The sequence below is a fragment of the Lissotriton vulgaris genome, chromosome 7, assembly GCF_964263255.1.
Source record: "Lissotriton vulgaris chromosome 7, aLisVul1.2, whole genome shotgun sequence".
NCBI classification, from domain to species: Eukaryota; Metazoa; Chordata; class Amphibia; order Caudata; family Salamandridae; genus Lissotriton; species Lissotriton vulgaris.
The window spans coordinates 937,722,995-937,741,206 of NC_141695.1; the positions used below are offsets into that span (position 1 = coordinate 937,722,995).

Below are 18,212 nucleotides of genomic sequence, written 5' to 3' on the forward strand. Positions count from 1 at the left end.
CCTTGTCCAAATATGTGGACACTCTGAGATCCCATATCTCCAAAATACCATCCTATGTGAAAGACACCAGTGACATCATCAACAAAGTAGAACACCTTGATTTCAATGCCTCAGCCTATACTATGATCACCATGGACATCGAGGCATTATACAGCAATATACCACAAGAGGGATCCATTGATACAGTTAAATGGTTCATGGATGTCTTTGATATTGAATGCCCTAGAGCCTTTATCCTTGAATGTCTTACCCTGGTACTGCAAGAAAATACCTTTGAATTCAATGGGTCCCTCTATAAACAAACTAAGGGGGTCAGTATGGGGGCAGCTTGTGCCCCCACAGTAGCGAACATCTACATGGCCCTGTTTGAATTTAAATATATTGATAACGAAATAGCCCCCTTTAGTGAGTCGGTCAACTTATGGTCTAGATATATTTATTTGGACTGGCGACCCTGAGGACATCCCGCAATACATATCTTGGATCAACTTATGTGACAGTCATCATCTTTACAGCAAACTCCAGTGATATCAAAGTGGAATTTTTAGACATCACAATCCAAGTAAATGGGGACCTTCTGGAAGTAGACCTGTACACCAAACCCACCGCTCGCAACACTCTATTGCACTTTCAAAGTTATCACCCGTCATCACATTAAACCCGTATTCCATTCGGTCAATTCCTACATCCCCACAGGAACTGCACTACAGTACAGGATTTTGACTTGAGAGCTACAGAAATGAAAGCTAAATTCATCATTTGAGGCTATCCCAAACGCCTTGTCCGAGATTCGTACAAATGGGCTCTATTTACGATAAACAGCATCTCCTTACCCTCCAGAATAAAACACCTATCTCCCGATTGGTGTTTGTCACCCGCCACTCTACCATGAATGACACAATCTACCACATTGTGAACAGTAACTGCCACATCCTCTATGCAACCCGAGAACATGACAACTCCCTAGCCAAACCACTCTTTGCCTACAGGAAAAATACAAATCTCAAAGACTTAAAAGTACACTCAAGAATGCAAGTCACACAAAAAAATTCAATCCAAAAATCGATTTCTGGCACAGAACCCCCTATTGGAAATTTGTCTTGTGTCACCTGTCATTTTGCCATAGGAGCCAGCACTTACACTATAAATGGTACCTATATCAAAATTGACAGTACTGACTAACTGTAACACAACTAACATCATATACCTTTTGGTATGTCTCGGTTGTTTAGGTTCTGTCGGTGAAACCTCACGGACCATGGCTACCCGCCTAACTGAACATAGGTCAGCCATCAGGACCAAAAAGACAGCAGCCCCACTAGTTAAACACTATATAGAGGCACTACACACTGCTCAAGATATACAGAGGTTCATCTTAGAAAATATACGTACCAATTCGAGCAGCCAAAGTATGGAAAGCGGAAAAAGAAAAGAGGTTTATTTGATCTACTCTCTGGATACATATAAAAATGGGCTCCAGAACGAGATCCCCTGGGTCCAGGTGATCAAATATAATAACACCTAGACATATAGTTTTTCTTTCACCATGTCCCCTTTTTTTCATACCCAGATATCTTTGACAACACTTACCATCGCTCCATGTAGAGTTTCTGTTCATGCCTTAATGCAGATGTAAACACTGTGTCAGTACTTCTGTTCATAGGCTATCCACTCCTGACCATATGCCATCCACTTTAAGCCATATAACTTTGGCAATCATTGGCGATAATTTCACTTTGCCTGTGCAGCGCATGTGCTCTTTTACATCAACAGTCCACCTTGTTTCCCGTGGAACTTATCAGCCCAAGAGTTCCACTTAGCAAGAACTTTCTAATATAAACGTTCACGTCGGACTTGCTACCAACACGAAACAAGGACTAATTTAGCATTCCTGCCACCACAACCTTCATACTGTGGGTACACATGCAGTCTCTATATATTAATAACGTACGCTATCTTCTGTAGAATGTGTCAGTCCACCACCCACATATAGTAAGACATTTTTGTACATCGGAATATACTAGCTGACCCTTGGTCTGATATCTAGGACAAACTGAAATGTAGGACACATTTTAAATACTTTTAATTGTAACCTGATGTTATACATGTATTCCTCATAATTAATCAGCAGCCATTTATAGTCATCTGAAGCTAAGTTTTTCCACCAGTTACACTGCCACTCCATCATGGCAGTGGTGTTTTCATAGTAATGGATATGATAGTGTGTCTGTCTTGCTTTTCTATAACACTCACAAGCTCACGCTACATTTTTCTATCCAGAAGTATTGTTGACGATAGTTAGACAGATGTATATTTAAAGACCGCCGGCACACAGATTTGTGTTCGGCGTTTTGAGTCAGTTACCGGTGTACGGCCATGCAACATGATGGAAAAGCTCACGTTTTGAAGACCGCATATGAAGGTAGGCCGCTGGCGTTTTTTGATATTTATATATGCTCCACAACAATTTTTAAGCCAGCAGTCAGTAACATGCTTCCTTTTTGCAGTTTTAGGTTTTTGAAATACAACCTCTCTGATGGTGACATATCTCTTTCGTTATCAACATACATTTCTCACCATATTTTCAAGGTATGTCGCCATCCCAACATATTAGATAGACCTGCATGCAAGTAATTCTCTTGGACATTAAATTCGTTAATCCAGCAGTATTACTTCTTGTTGCAGTTGTTAGTGTTTCAATAAACCCTTTGTGCGGATGGTGATCTGCACCCACCACTTTCTGACATCGGAACTCATATAACCATACAAGTACATATCTCCATAGCCGGTTGCCTTTTCATGTAGCAGACCTTCTTTTCGATCTCGGACCCTAATAACAATCTCGTGTTGTGCATTCTTTTCTCAACGACTTTCAGACACCTCCATAGAGCCGTCTGCTACAGAGACCCTTTGCCAACTCACGTTATATCAAGGCTCCGTACTAGAGCCAACTAGCATTACCACGATTATTGGATATTATTTAAGGTAATTCACAGGTCTGTAAGTAACTATACACAACACCATTCTTCCGATCTGGGTATGCTTAGAGCCCTTATGCAACTTCTGCTTTTGTCAACGGAAATGTTCTGGTCTGTTCTTTTAACAGCTGCTGATTACCATGGATACACTTGTCCTGTGATCTGATGTTGCATTCAGCCATTGCCCATCGTAAAATCTGTTTGTCATACTTAAGGTATCTAAAAATAGTAAGATTTTCCAATTGAATAGCCACAGGTTATCTGTGGTTTTCCATCTTCTCCCTCCGTTAGTATTTGCTTTACCCTCTACTAACATATGTTACCCCTTATGATCCCCACAATATCCAGCATCACTTACTAAAGGGGTAGAAGAGATGAACAAAAGAAGTTCCTCCACATGACATTTTGCTGCATGTCGTCCCAGGTAATACAGACGTAGTCTCAGCCTCCTCTCCCCCCTCTACCTGTTTGGTCTAAAGAAGCTCTTCACACACATTTGACATCTATCTGTCGGGATTTTTCACTGTAGTCTATTTCTCCTTATTCCCTCTAAGTGGCTGGTATCACATTAGGTTATATTATATCTCTTCCTAAGTGATTTGGTCTTGCCTGTATAAACCCACATGATTTCTGTTCAACCTTTTATACTTTCCATTGTGATGTGGCCTTGGTCTCAAGACCCTGTTTTAACACCACCAGTGCTGCAGCAATTCCCCATCTGTGCTGCAGATCCTTTACTTCCATTGTTCATGACGAGCTCAGCTCGTCATGAGCACACGAGCAGTGTACTGCATGACGAGCTCAGCTCGTCATGAGCACAAAAGGGGTTAAATGTCTTTTAAGGTATCATTTTCTGATCCATTGCCAGACAGAATTGATTAGTAGGATTTACAATATGTGCCTACATGGTATATACATGTATATATGTGCATATAAAAATCTGTGTGCTGGTTCAATATTTGTCATTTTTCTTCCTCTAGACATATATGGCTACCTGATGAAGGTATCCTGCTGAAACGTCCATAGATTGCAACCATGTTAGCCATGATTATATTGTGGGACAGTCTGATACTCATCCTGTACTGACTTATTTCAAATGATTTTTTCCATGTTTTAGTCTTTGATACATACCTCGTGTTTGATTCTACGTGGACATAACACAAAATATTAGCCCACATTCATGTATTTCAAGAAAAATAGGTATGAATGATGGTCACAACCAGGTATATCTTTCCACATGTATCAATTTGTACAAACTGCATGAGACATTATTTAGAAATTGCACTTTGCTAGTATTATAATGTATCTATTTCCATGTTTATAGCACAATTATTCTTCTAACTAGTATTTTTATGTATTAAAACTTAACGAGAAATAAATAAAACTCTATATTTTTGAATAAATATCTGTTTCCGGTGACATATTGTTGTTAACATAGATCCACTTTGTATTTGTTTCCTACATGTTAATTGTCAAATAGTGCCTTTCACAGTTGTCATACAGTTTTGGTCCACATCCTGATGTTTAACTGTTGAACTTTATTTGCGTTGCGCACAAATCATTAAAAGAGAGGCTTAGTTATCACTAGTGAACCAGGTACAGAGATTAAACAGTCTACTACAGTCTAAATGTTATTGTTCTTCCTAAAAAAACAACAACAACAAAAAACAGTGCCAGAGAGGTCATTTTCATAGCTTTTGTTAGTGCTTATGGTTACACCATTGCAATGAGCTGCAACACTACAGCAACCCAAAACACCACAACAAAATTATTGAAAGAGAGTGTTAAAAAAATAAACATTTACACAGTGGGCACATGTAACAAAATGAAGAAAAACATTTTTTTCATTTCATGCATAATTGCTGGCAGAGTTATATTGTGGCGTTGAGAAAACACATTATTAGTCCAAGGAATGTGACAAATTTCCCCTTATTGATTGGTTACAGTTCAAACATGTCTGATACAAAAGTGGTACAACAGGCAGGCAACGCACTAAGTGTCGGAGAGACCCAGGACCAGAACATTTCAAATGTAAGAAATATTAAAATTCACAAAAGTCATAGAAGTATGCGTTAAAACCAAACTATGTGCAAGATATCCAAGATGGCTGCAGGGTGGGAGCTCCAGAAGTGATCTCTAGGCACAACCGAGCAATAACATGGAATTGAACAAACCTTGATGCCCTCCAACTCACCCCTTGGATCCTAGATCGCGCGCACTCACCGGACCGGACAAGCCTGACTCGAGTCCGGAAGACAAGGAGCTCTACCGCAGCACACTCTGGCCTCAAGGGTGACCGGCGCCTCCTTGTCCTCTCTCGACCCCAGGACACCATTTCACAGAGACGCCTGAACACCATTCTAATCCGCGGAACAACACATCGCCAACTGAAGAAATTGACCCCCACAGTGCGTGCTCAAAACCGGAGCACGAATGGCCTCAACTCTCCGCCTTGCCGCGCCTGTCTCTAAAATGGCCGACCAGTCAAGACAATCCGCCACGAAGTCCCCAGCCGCAAGTAACCGGAGGGCCCCACGACAGAAGCGCAGGTGAGTCGCACCGGCCGGAAGTCCTGATGACTTGTTTCCTGCCAACAAGCGCCCACCCAGCTGCCAGCACCAAAAAGAGCCCACAACGCCCCCTTCCTCCTTGCCTGTCCTAAAAATGGAGGCCGAACAAGGACGGCCCATGCAGTAACTCCCGGTCGGCAACCTCTCTGGGGGCATCGGGAACCAAGCGAAGGCGAGCCACGCCTGACTCCGAGCTCCGGAGACTGCCCCAGCCTCTGCACGCTCGCCTACTTATTCTTCACCCTCTCCAAGCTATGCAATCCCGGACTCAGAGCACAACCTGATCTCAAAATGGCGGCCCTCCCAGGACAACTTGTCCGGTAATCACCGACCAAAATTCTCATAGGGGACGCCTGGACCCAGGCACGGGTGAGGCACGCCCACCACAAGCCCAAGAGACCGGCCCCTGCCACTGTTCAGTCTTCCAGCACCTCCAGCACAGAACCGAAACCAATAACCCGATCCCTTCGCCCTGCCTGACCTAAAAATGGCGGCCCAGCAAGGTTGGCTCTCATAAAATACCTCAACTACTACCTCCCCAGGGGCATTTTGAAGCTACCGAAGGCGAACAGCATTGGACCACGATGCCCAGAGACTGTCTCCTGTCCCTGCCTCCCGCCTAAGCAATCCCATACAGACACGGAGCTCTAATTAGTTCTCTCCATTCCGCCTGACCTCAAAATGGTGGCCCAACCAGGACTGCCTACTCAGGATCTCATGATATCGTCCTCATTGAGGGCCTCCGGAAGGAAGAACAGGCGAGCCACGAAGCGCATCAAGCCCTAGAGACTGCCTCCTGCCCCTGCTCTCTCGCCTAGTCGTCTACTCCTGTACCTTGTACTCTCTCCTAGCTATCTGCTCCTGAACCAGAGTCCCTAATCTATCGCCCCCTAGCGCCTGACTCAAATATGGTGGCCCATCTAGGTCCTCTTCCCTCGGTACTCCTGACCGCAATTCCACCTTAGAGGCACCCTAAAGCCACGCAGGTGAGCCGGGCCGCATCTCAAGCCCTGGTCACCACCATCCCTAGGTGGCCACTGCCCACCCTGCTCCAAAAACTTGACCGACTTAACTTACCCTATCCTCCATAACCCCTGATCCACCCGACCCACTCCTACCTATAGTCAGAGCATCCTTCGCCAACAGCCCTGTCCCTGGCCTCTGCTAATAGCCCCATTCCATAACGTCTAGCCGCCCCTTCCCCCAAGTCACAGAAAAGCCACTTAAGTTAGAATGCCTTCCAACCTGAATCCCACCATCACCCCTCTCTCCTCCCCCTACATAAGATCACAGCACAGCCACAACTCTAAAAAAAACCTCAAACATAAACTGATCAGGCAATTCCCTGAATCCCTCTTTGCTGACTTATACCACTGTTCCACTATAGGCTAAATAAATGGACCTCATATTCCACACAACTTGGCTCACCTATTGGAATTCCTCCCTGAGTGAAAGATGCCACATCACCAAAATGACCCATAGCTGCAAACTCTCATTCTACCCCCCTCTGCCGCTCCGCAGGATCACCTCAGTGACCATCTACTCTAACGGCACAGTCCTGATCCAAGCCAACAATGCCAACCTTGAGGTTTTTGACCTCCTCTTCCCCTCTCTACTTACCAACAGCACCCACACTCTACCCCCCTCCCACCGCTCCCCGCCCAGCTGGGAATCCAACCCCTGACACTGAACACTCGATCTATTCCACCTCTCGCGACCTTAACCACTGCCGAGCACCCCCTGCCCCACTGCAATCCCCCCTCCCCCAATGGCACGGCCCCCATACCTGTTATACCACATCCCACAGAACATCATCCTCCGCGGATCTCCCCATTCAGTTCTGAGCGACCACTATACACATCCCGAGTCTCCCTTTTCCCGTCACCCACCCCCAGCAAGAGAAATAGACTACCTCACCCGACCACTCTCATCCTACGTCACACCCCATAAACCAAACCGCCACATTAACTAACAACAATAGTCAACACAACTCTGACAGCACTCCCCCGCCGAAGAGTTCACACCTACTTGCAGCCCACCCCCTTCAAATAGAGACAAACTGCCGCCTCACACGCATTGAAAGCCAACTCACCACCTTAATACAGGGCCTGAATCTTATCCTATCCAGCCTCTCGACCCGCCGCAACCCGCCCCAAATCTCCAACACCAGCTCCATCTCCTCCCTCCAATCCCACCTTAGGCCGCCCAACCCCCTGCCCCAACCAGTGAGCTCACCCTCCCTCTTCCCAGGCCCGAGACCAAAGATGGCTATGGAGGCCATGTCCCCGGAGGAAGCACTCGAGCTGGCCTCCACTTACCAACGACCCGCAATCTGCAATCCAGGTAATTACTGGGATCAGAAGCGAACACTCTGTCCAGAAACTGCCCAGACCTCCAGCCTTCCTCATCACCATCCCCACGGAACCAAAGAAAGAGTCTTACCGCACTAACTGCATGCTCATAAACTGGAGGTCCGCCACAAAACCTGCTACAGAGCTGGCAGAATCCATTCTCAATCACGACGTTGACATAGCTTTCATCACCGAGACCTGGCTCAATGACTCCTCTCCACCCATCCTGGATATGCTTGTTCCCCAGTGCTTCTCTATAACAATAAAGATAGAAAAGACCAAAAACGCAGAGGCGTGGCATTTATCCACAGCAATAACCTATTAGTGTCTGAAACCGATAACACCAGTTACAACTCCTTCGAATGCCTAACCGCCAACATAAAAACCTCCAACAACAATCTAGTGCACTGCCACCTCCTGCACCACCCCCCAGGCAACACCGTCATGTTCACAGAACACCTATCAGACTTAATCGCTCACGGCTCCCTCCATGATGCCAACAACATCATTCTAGATGACCTTAACCTCCACTGGCATGATAAGAACAGTGTTCCAGTACAAACCCTAAATGAGCTTCTCCATCTTCTCCATACCAACAAACTCACCCAGCACTGCTCAAAAGAAACCCACAACAAAGGAGCAATCCTGGATAAACAATGCAATCTCTATAGATCATATCCTTCCGGCCGACAGGTCAGATCATCACCGTATCCTATTCCACCTGCCTCAACAGATCATGACTCTCCCCTCCATCTCTGATCCCCCCAAATGGTTGAGAAACATATCGCAGAACAACAAAGAGGATTTAGAAGAGAAAATATCCTCCCTCCTGCACATCTCTATGGAAGGCCTCTCCACTGAAGAACTCACATCCCACTACAACGCTACATTGTCCTCCATCCAAGATGAACTAGCCCCCTTGAAACTGAAAAAACCCAGAAACACCCCCTCCAGATCCTGGTTCAACAAGGACATTAATGAGAAAAAAAGACAACTCAGAGTGACAGAAGGTCTCTGGAGAAAGAATCCCTCCTCCAGCCATTACCAAGAACTCAGAGCAGCAAGACGAAAATACAAACAACATATCAACAATGAAAAATCCAACTTTTTCTGCACCGCGCTGGACAAGGCCAAAAACAGACCAAGAGAACTCTTTGACATCATCAAAAAACAAACATCCAAGCCAGTGACCTCCCAAGTCCAGCCCTCTAAAGCCTTATTTGACAACTTCGGCAACTTCTTTAACTAAAAAATCTCCAAGATCGAACTTTTACTGGACATTAACCTCCATCCCCCCAACAAAGACTGCCCCACTACAATCAAAATCACTGCGAGAATGCGACCGTCATCTACCTGGTCTTCCTTCAACTCCATCACAGAAGCCGAGATCCTTAACCTTATTGTCGCTTCCAAGCCCTCATCACACAACCTCGACTACCTTCTCCCTCTCAAATGGCCAAAGAGCTAAAACTCACCTTGGCTCCACTTTGGTGCGAAATCATAAACAGCTCCCTAAAAACGGGCACCATACCAGATTGCCTTAAAGTCGGCAAAGTCACTCCTCTTCTGAAGAAACCTGGCTTAGACACTACCGACCTGAATAACTTCAGCCCTGTCTCCAATCTCCCCCTTCTAGCCAACATCCTAGAAAAATGCGTTCTCCGTCAACTGAACAAACATATTGACAACATTAACTAGTTAGACCATCACCAATAAGGCTTTAGAAAAGGCTACAGCACTGAAACTGCAATCCTCCACATCATGGACGACATCCTCTACTCCCTCGACTCAGACCACTGCTGTCTACTCATCCTCCTATACTTGTCGGCAGCCTTTGACACTGTAGACCATAGTCTTCTCATCAAAGCTCTCAAAGAGCGGGTAGGTGCAGGTGAAGTGGTCCTTCAATGGTTCTCCACCTTCTTCCAAAATCGCTCCCAAAGAGTAAAAATCAAATCCTTTACTTCTGACCTCCTCCCCGTGAACAGAGGTGTCCCTCAAGGATCCATTCTCTCCTCTCAACTGTTTAACATATACATGGAACCCCTCACCTCCATTCTGAAAAAAACAACCATCCCTTTTCATCTATATGCAGATGACACTCAAATCTACTTGGAAACCTCCTCCTTTAATGACATCCTAACAACACTCTCAGAGAAGTCAAAGAATGGCTATCAAAGAACCACCTAAAACTTAATCAGGGAAAAACCAAGATCCTCCTCATCTCCACCAAGGAAGAAAATCAGCAGATTGCTGAATGGGTGAAAGCAATTGATGCCCTCAATGGAAATCTCACCCTGACAACCTCGGTCAAATCACTGGGAATCACCCTTGACCCCAAACTATCCATGACCAATCACATCAAGAACTCCGCCAAGAGCGCCTTCTTCAATCTGAAGCTCCTCAACAAAATCAAACCCCACATCCCTCAGCTCGACCTCAAACAAGCCACCCAATCTCTGGTGCTGTCCAGACTCGACTATGGGACTCAGTCCTCAGCGGTACGGCTCGCTCACACCCAGCCCCTCGCAAAACCACCCTGAATGCAGCAGATAGAATGGTCACCGGAATCAAAAAATTTGACCATATATCTCCCGCTGTCAGAGATCTAAAATGGCTCTCTGTGGAAATGCGAGCCAGCTTCAGAACTGGCTGCCTCACACACAAAGCCCTCAACACAGGGAAACCGGAATACCTAGCTTCCGAACTCAAGAAAGCCAGTCAATCAAGAAGCCTCAGGAGTTCTAAAGCCTTCCTCCTCATCCCCCTGAAAACGCGTAAACAAAAGACTGCAGCACGCTCTTTTGCTGGCAACACTCCAAAAATCAGGAACTCCATCCCAGCCGACATCAGAACCACCCCCTCCTTTCCAAAATTCAAAAGCCTCCTAAAAGCCCTTTACCTAAACCGCGCCTTCCCGAACACAATCACGTGACTCACACCCCCTCCAGGGAGTCACCTGACATCGTGTTCCCAATGGACAACCATCAGACACCGCACAAACAATCAGCCCCTGGGTCGGGTCCCCTAAGAAAAAACTCCAACACTAGACTTCCGCACCCTAGTCTTTCAAACTACCTACCGACCACTTTACACACTTCTGTATTTTTCTACCATGCGATTATCCTGTATTTGTCTTCTCTACATCATGTTGTAAAGCGCTCCGATCTCCTCGGGTCTGGCTAGCGCTACAGAAAACCTTTAAATAAATAAAAATAAATAAATATTAAACCGGATTAATGCATAGTCCTATCACAATCTTTTTGGCACCACATTGGGTATTAATGCATAATTAAAAATAAAAATTTGAGAGAAAATATTAAATTGTCTTCTTACAGTTTAAAAACGTGTATTAAAGGCCCAAGGAGTGGGTATAGAATCCTTAATCTCAAGCAAAACGAATCATGCTGGAACATTATCCTTAGGGCAGGTAACAATGCTCTGAATTAGAATAGAGAATTACATTTTTTCCTTGGAGAATTACAAATTGATGTTATTGAGTTAGCAATATTTCTAGAGTGTTTCCTATTTAAAGTGCACATTGCTATTTTCTTTTCATCGTGTAGCAATACCTGTATAAGAGATGTTGATATGGCTATTACCAAGCTTAACAGCTTGATATTTACCACATATTTTTATGAGTTTTGACAATATCTCTGTCACTTTAATTTTTCATTTCTCACATTCTTCTTTCTCTTCACATACCTGCAGTAGCGCCGTTATATCAGAAATATATATGACTGTGACCGATATACATGCAATTAAACAGAAGTTGGATTCAGAACCAACTAAAAATATTGAGGACATTTGTCAAATTCATTGGATTAAAGAACAATGTGTGCTTATAAAGCTGAAACATCATACAGTGGCAGACAGCAACTAAAGAAGGTTAAGCACCTTTTAAAATACACTAGGTGGATGTGTGTAATGGGTATACCACTTCTTATGTGATTACTTTGATGTACACACAAATGTAATTTGTAGAATGCTTGAATTAATCTTAGCCATTGGTATTTACTCTGGCCACATTCAGTCCATCATTTTTTTGCACACCATGCCATCTCAGTTTTGGCTGCGTCCAATCTGGGGTGGCATGGAGAAAAAAATCAATGGCTTTGAATGTGGTCCCAAGAAATGATCAGTTGCAGAGATTAATTCAATAACTCCTCCCATCATTGTTTTCTTACTTCTGTGCAGCATCCTAAGTGTGATAGTTATGATCAGACATAGGTCTTGTGATCACCACGCCAATCAAAACAAGCTGCAAATGACAAAAGAGTCCTAATTATGCCAATGTGATCTTTGATTTCTTGTATCCTCTTTTAGAGAAGACCTTGCTTGGTAGTTCAGAGTGGTTTGTTCCTGCTGGAGCAGGACCAAGGTTAATTTGCATAGTAGGTGGCTCTGTAGGCAAAAAGAAAATGGACTGGAATGTGAACAAAAGTGTGTGATGCAGGAGCCAGAGCGGCAGATTCCGGAGTGGAGGCTCATGGTTCGATCCCTGGCACCAGCGGCAGCTGAACTCAGCATCATGAGACTCTAGGCAATAACTCACCTAATCTGCCCGATGCTCCGCAGCAGCTGGACACCCCTAGCGGTGATAAGTTTGCGCTTTGCAAATGTGGAATTAATAACCAGTGGCAGAGACTAATTTGAGAATTCCACCATCACTTTTTTGTTTACTTGAGTGAGATGCTCTATGAACAACAGGTATGGCCAGACAAGGGTCCCACGATCACTATGCCACTGGAGCCGTGCTTCACCTGACTAAGGAGCTCCAACTGTGGTGCAACCAGTCTTGGATTGTGTGTGTTCCGGTTTAAAGCATACATGGCTTGGCAGTTTGGCCTGGACTGCTCCGATCGGAGTAGGATCATGACTGATTTGCATATGTCTAAGTAATCTTAAGTGAAATGGTGGGCAAATAGAACCAAGCTGTACCTGAATAAAGTGCCTCAACTAGTGAAATTGTGGTCTTAGCTTCTATGGCCTTGATTCAAAAAGGGCCTCTGCACTCATGGCCACAGTCATAAGGGAATCTCCCCACTAGGGGCAGGATCTCCTGTTGTGTGGCGTTTTAGGCTCCAAGCGATTTTTCCAGATTCATGCCCTTATATAGGTACAATTCACATTGCCCTAATATAGGCATAGATATCAAGCCCTTATTTAGACATAGCCCATGCAGACCAAATACAGGCATGGCTACTTCCACCCGTACCAAACGTCACAACGATTTCTTGGAAAATCGGCTTAAGCAGTTAGGGAACTTCCTCTTACTCGAATATTGATTTGTTCAAGAACTCATGCACTTGGCAAAGAACAGCTATTCCCTAGGGGTTCTTTCCTAACGTTATTATGCCCGACTTTACATCAAACTATGGCATTCCGAGACACCTTCATGGTATAAATATACCTTTACTTGCTCTAGCAAGACACGGTGGTTCGGAGCACTCTGATTATCTTCTTGCCCGACGCAGCTCGCTACAGTAAGTGCCAAAGGAAGCCAACACTCCATCTTACGCACTGATCAGGAAGCTGTCTCTTCTCCTGCCGAGTATCCAGCTCCACTGTTTCCAAGGTCCCCTTGCGGGGTGTTGGGAAATCGAGTCCCGAGAATGAGATACCAGACCTCCTTCATTCTAACCAAGGTATGGAGTAGATTAGAACCTAAGAGTAATCTTGGATAGATTCTTGGCAAAAACTAAAAACCTATGCTACACAAAACTTACTTCTTCCCTCGTACTAGACTAGGTTAGGTACATTGGTGTAGGAGTGTCTTAGAAGTACCAGTTGAGTATTTTAGTCTATGTATTTATGTATGTATTTTTATAAGGCTTAGAAACCATACAATGCTCATACAGTATTATTTTATAATATTGTTCTCGCTGTACGCATTATACTTTGCAGTCTGCATAACTATTGTAGCTGTTCACTTATCTTGCATGAGAAAGAAGACTGTTCAATAAACCTTGTTGTCAGAAACTAATCCCTTCTTGTGAATTTGAGAACATTTCTAGTGACCTCTGAGCTAGCTGGCATTCACTTTTAAGTTTAATATATTCGATAGAGACCTAGTCGACCTCAGTCCTATGTCAAATCTATAGAATATATTATTCCAATGCGCAGAGTCCATTGGGAAAATAGGAACAACACTACACTCCACAATGAGAATCCTCATTGTGGAGATTCCGCCTCGAGTGTTCCGATTTAGAGAGGATCTGATTTGGAAGTTTGGGATGAACTGTTCCTTTTGGAGGACCAAGATTTATTACATATAGCTGGGTGTAAGCTGAGGTGACATGATGGGCAAACACACGATGTCATGGGATGCAATCTGCGTAATTACCAATGACTGAGATGAATTCAAGCATTCCATCCATCACTTATTTGTTTATTTCACTCTGATTGCGTGTAGGCATACATGGGCATGAAACTACGATAAATATAAAATCCAGCACAGGAAGGGGATTTATATAAATACAAAACAACCAGATAGAGCATGCATTATTGTTCCGGCTATGAATTCATAGTATTAACTCATTTTCAAATACCTAACTAATAAGTACATGTAACAATTCTGAATATGAAAGAACCTACATTGAACTGGTGACTGGAGGGTTTTGATGGGGCATATCAGCTGTAATTTCTGGGGCATTGGTCTAAAACAGTGAATTCTGAATGAGGAGTCCACAGAAATGTACCACTGTTATTAAAACTCATACAAATGTTCTCCCAGTAGAAAAGAAATACTGAAAATAAACCTAATTAGTGATTGGTCATGTCAACAGGGTTGAGTTCTCATGACTGACTATATTATTTGTCCGGTCACTGATAAATCTGTCTATAGTATACTATTTTGTCAATGCAGACAATTTCCTGCCTGCCAATCCAACCTGGAGAAAGGCCAAAAGATTATATATTTTAAATTATAAATTCAAATTATTGGGTAAGGTTATATTCTTACCTGAAAGAAAGGCTGGTCTTCTTTTCCCAAGCTTAAAAAATCTTCGATAAGTACAGCCCCTAGTTGCTCATGATTTTGACTTCCTGAAAGGGTGTCTGCATTGCCTGAAACTGGGAACTTCAATTGACTATTCTCTGAATCACCAGTTAAACAGACATCATGAGCATAGGTCTGGAGAAAAGCTCTGACTCCATCAATGCCCACAAAATGGGAGACAGGAAGTGAACTGAAGTTAACTGCGGATGATTCACTGAGCTGAGATTCTTTCCAGTAGTGAAGCCTGGTGACCAAAAGAATAATAATTAAAAAAAGGAACAAGAAAGAAACAACGGCAACAGAAATCACCAAATAAAGTGTGAGGTTTGACTCCATATCTGGGGGTGGTGAAGGATTACTTATGTCATGAAGCATTTCTGGCATAGTGTCTGCCAACACTATGGTCACTGTAACTGTAGAAGAGAGAGGGGACTGCCCATTGTCCTTCACTAAGACCACAAGGAATTGTTTCATAGCATCTTTTTCCGTAATGAGACGGGCTGTCCTGATTTCACCTGTATGAAGACCTACAGTAAACAGCCCCTGGTCTGTGGACCTCAGAAGCTGGTAGGAGAGCCAAGCATTTTGCCCTGAGTCAGCATCAACAGCCACCACCTTGGTAACCAGGTAACCTGGTTCAGATGAACGATGAGCCATCTCCATCCCAGAGGAGCCATCTTCAGGGACTGATGGGTATAATATTTCAGGAGTGTTATCATTTTGATCGAGTATGAAAAATGTCAGTGTGACATTACTCTTCAGAGCTGGAGAACCACCATCTTGTGCCTTCACTTGGATTTGAAATTCTCTGAACTCTTCAAAGTCATAGGATTGAAGCGCATATAGGACACCAGATTCGGAATTAATGGATACATAAGAAGAAAGTGGAACATCCCCAATATGTCCATCACAGACAGAATATGTGATTCTGGCATTCTCACCCCAATCCAAATCTATTGCCCTGACTGCAAAAATGGAAGTTCCAGCAAATAAATTTTCCATTATGTAAATACTGTATGACATTTGATCAAATGCTGGTGGATTGTCATTCTCATCAGTAACCTGAAGGATAATTGTTTTGGCTTTAGATAGTGGGGGAGCTCCATTGTCTATGGCTGTAACCGTTATGTTATATTGTGAGACTTGTTCCCGATCCAAAACTCCAGCAGTCACTAAACTGTAGTAATTTCCAATAGACTTCTTCAACAGGAAGGGAAGATGAGGAGGGAGGGAACAAGTCACTTGTCCATGCTCTCCTGCATCTCGATCAGCTACACGCAGCACAGCGATGACTGTACCTAGGGCACTATTTTCTGGAACTTGATTGATTAGGGATGACAATATAATCTCTGGGTTATTGTCATTCACATTGATGACCTCTATGAAAACTTTGCATTTTGAAGAAAAACTTCCATCGCTTGCACGAACTTCAAATTCATAAAACTCTCTTTCTTCATAATCCAGGTTTGCCCTCAAGACTATTTCCCCTGTTTTAGAATTCAATGTGAATGTCTGTAAAACTGCATCCATAATGCTGTTGAATGAATAGGTTACTTCGGCGTTTGGCTCATGGTCAATGTCAACAGCTCTGATGGTTGTTACCACAATTCCCTTTGGCACATTTTCTAGAACGCTGACTTTATAAACAGATTTGTCAAACACAGGGGCATTGTCATTCGCATCCAGAACTGTGATGTGTATCTGCACTGTACCTGATCTCACCGGGTCCCCTCCATCTGTGGCTGTGAGAATCAGGTGGTGAATATCTTGCTCTTCCCGATCTAGTGAATTCTCAAGGACTAGTTCTGCGTGCTTGGTGCCATCTAACCTTATTTTTACATCCAGGGCGAAGTGTTTATTAGCGCTGAGATGATAGTGCTGGAGAGAGTTATTTCCCAAGTCTGCATCTTGTGCGTCTGGGAGAGAAAATCGTGCGCCTGGCACTGTGAGTTCATTGACTTGTAGTGTTATCTCATCAGCAAAAAACGTGGGTGGGTTGTCATTAATATCTTGGATTTGTACTTCTATTAAATACACTTTTAAAATATTCTCCAAAATAATCTCGGCATGCAATAGACACTGAGCTATTGGCCCGCACACTTCCTCTCTATCGATTCTTTCATTGATGCTTAAATGACCTTTGTTGAAGCTGACAGCAAAGTACTGCCTCCTACCTTTCGATTCGATGCGGGCTCCCCCCTCTGATAACTCCTTTGTATCCATTCCCAGATCCAGCGCCACATTCCCAACAAAAGAGCCTTTCCTCATCTCCTCGGGAATGGAATAACGCAGCTGCCCGGAAGCGGCTCCACAGACTGTCAGCAGAGCAACAAGAAGCAGCAGAGGAGCCCCGGAGTAACAGCGCCTCGAAGACTGAGCCCCGGAGTGACAGCGCCTCGATGTCTGAGCCCCGGAGTAACAGCGCCTCGATGACTGAGCCTCGGAGTAACAGCGCCTCGATGCCTGAGCCTCGGAGGACCAGCGTCTCGATGTCTGAGACCTATTGTAAAGTCGTCTGTGAGTTTTCATTCCTGAGTAACAGCGCCTCGGTATCTGAGCAGCCGTGAAACACCGTCTATGTTTCTGGCCTATGTCAAGTGGAAAATAGCCGCGGCTCCATCCGATAAATGTCTTCTTCATTGCTCTGAAGCGAATGACTTGTTTGGACACTTCACCTCCGTGGACCCTGCCTTTCACTGCAGCAGTCAGGGCGAATTCCTTCTTCCCGTCGTCACTCGTCCTGCTTAGCTGTGTTGTGCCACGTGATCAGCTTGAGCGATCCCGACATTTCTCAATGCTTGGTGAACAGCGGCACTCGGCGTCCTAACCATTAACTGCAGCAGTCTGAGCAATAGGAACATCTCTGAAAATGCTGCATCTTAAAGCACATTTGGCTTCTCTTTGTTGAACGTAAAGTGTCTAAACTTTAGAGAGAAAATATCTTAACCCTTTATCTTCATTCTGTATGGGAATAAACCAACTAAACACCAAGCTCCGGGGAATAGATGTGTGCTAGAATCTAAAGCTGCTGACGGTGGAACTCCGTGACTTCGGCTCCAATCCAGACCTCAACATTCTAGGACACTGGACTCATCGTTTAACATCTCGGTGCCTAATAAAAAAAAAATGTATGTTTTCGTGTAAACCACTCTAAAGCCCACCGTCCAAGTCTGCGCTACATAAAACCGCCAAAAAGATCTCAATTGCTGCAAAAGTTATGCCGAAGAATCGATTACACAGTTTCCCTTTAATTGCAATGCACGCAATGTGGCCAAAAGTAAAGTAGGGCTGGCTCAGTGTTGCTGCAAATTGT

General features: G+C 44.2%; 1 pseudogene; it reads right to left on the reverse strand.

Annotated features, from left to right (window-relative positions):
- Window positions 1-14,851: 14,851 nt before the first annotated feature.
- LOC147702751 (protocadherin gamma-A1 pseudogene) lies at window positions 14,852-17,428 on the reverse strand (annotated as a pseudogene).
- Between the last annotated feature and the right edge of the window lie 784 nt (window positions 17,429-18,212).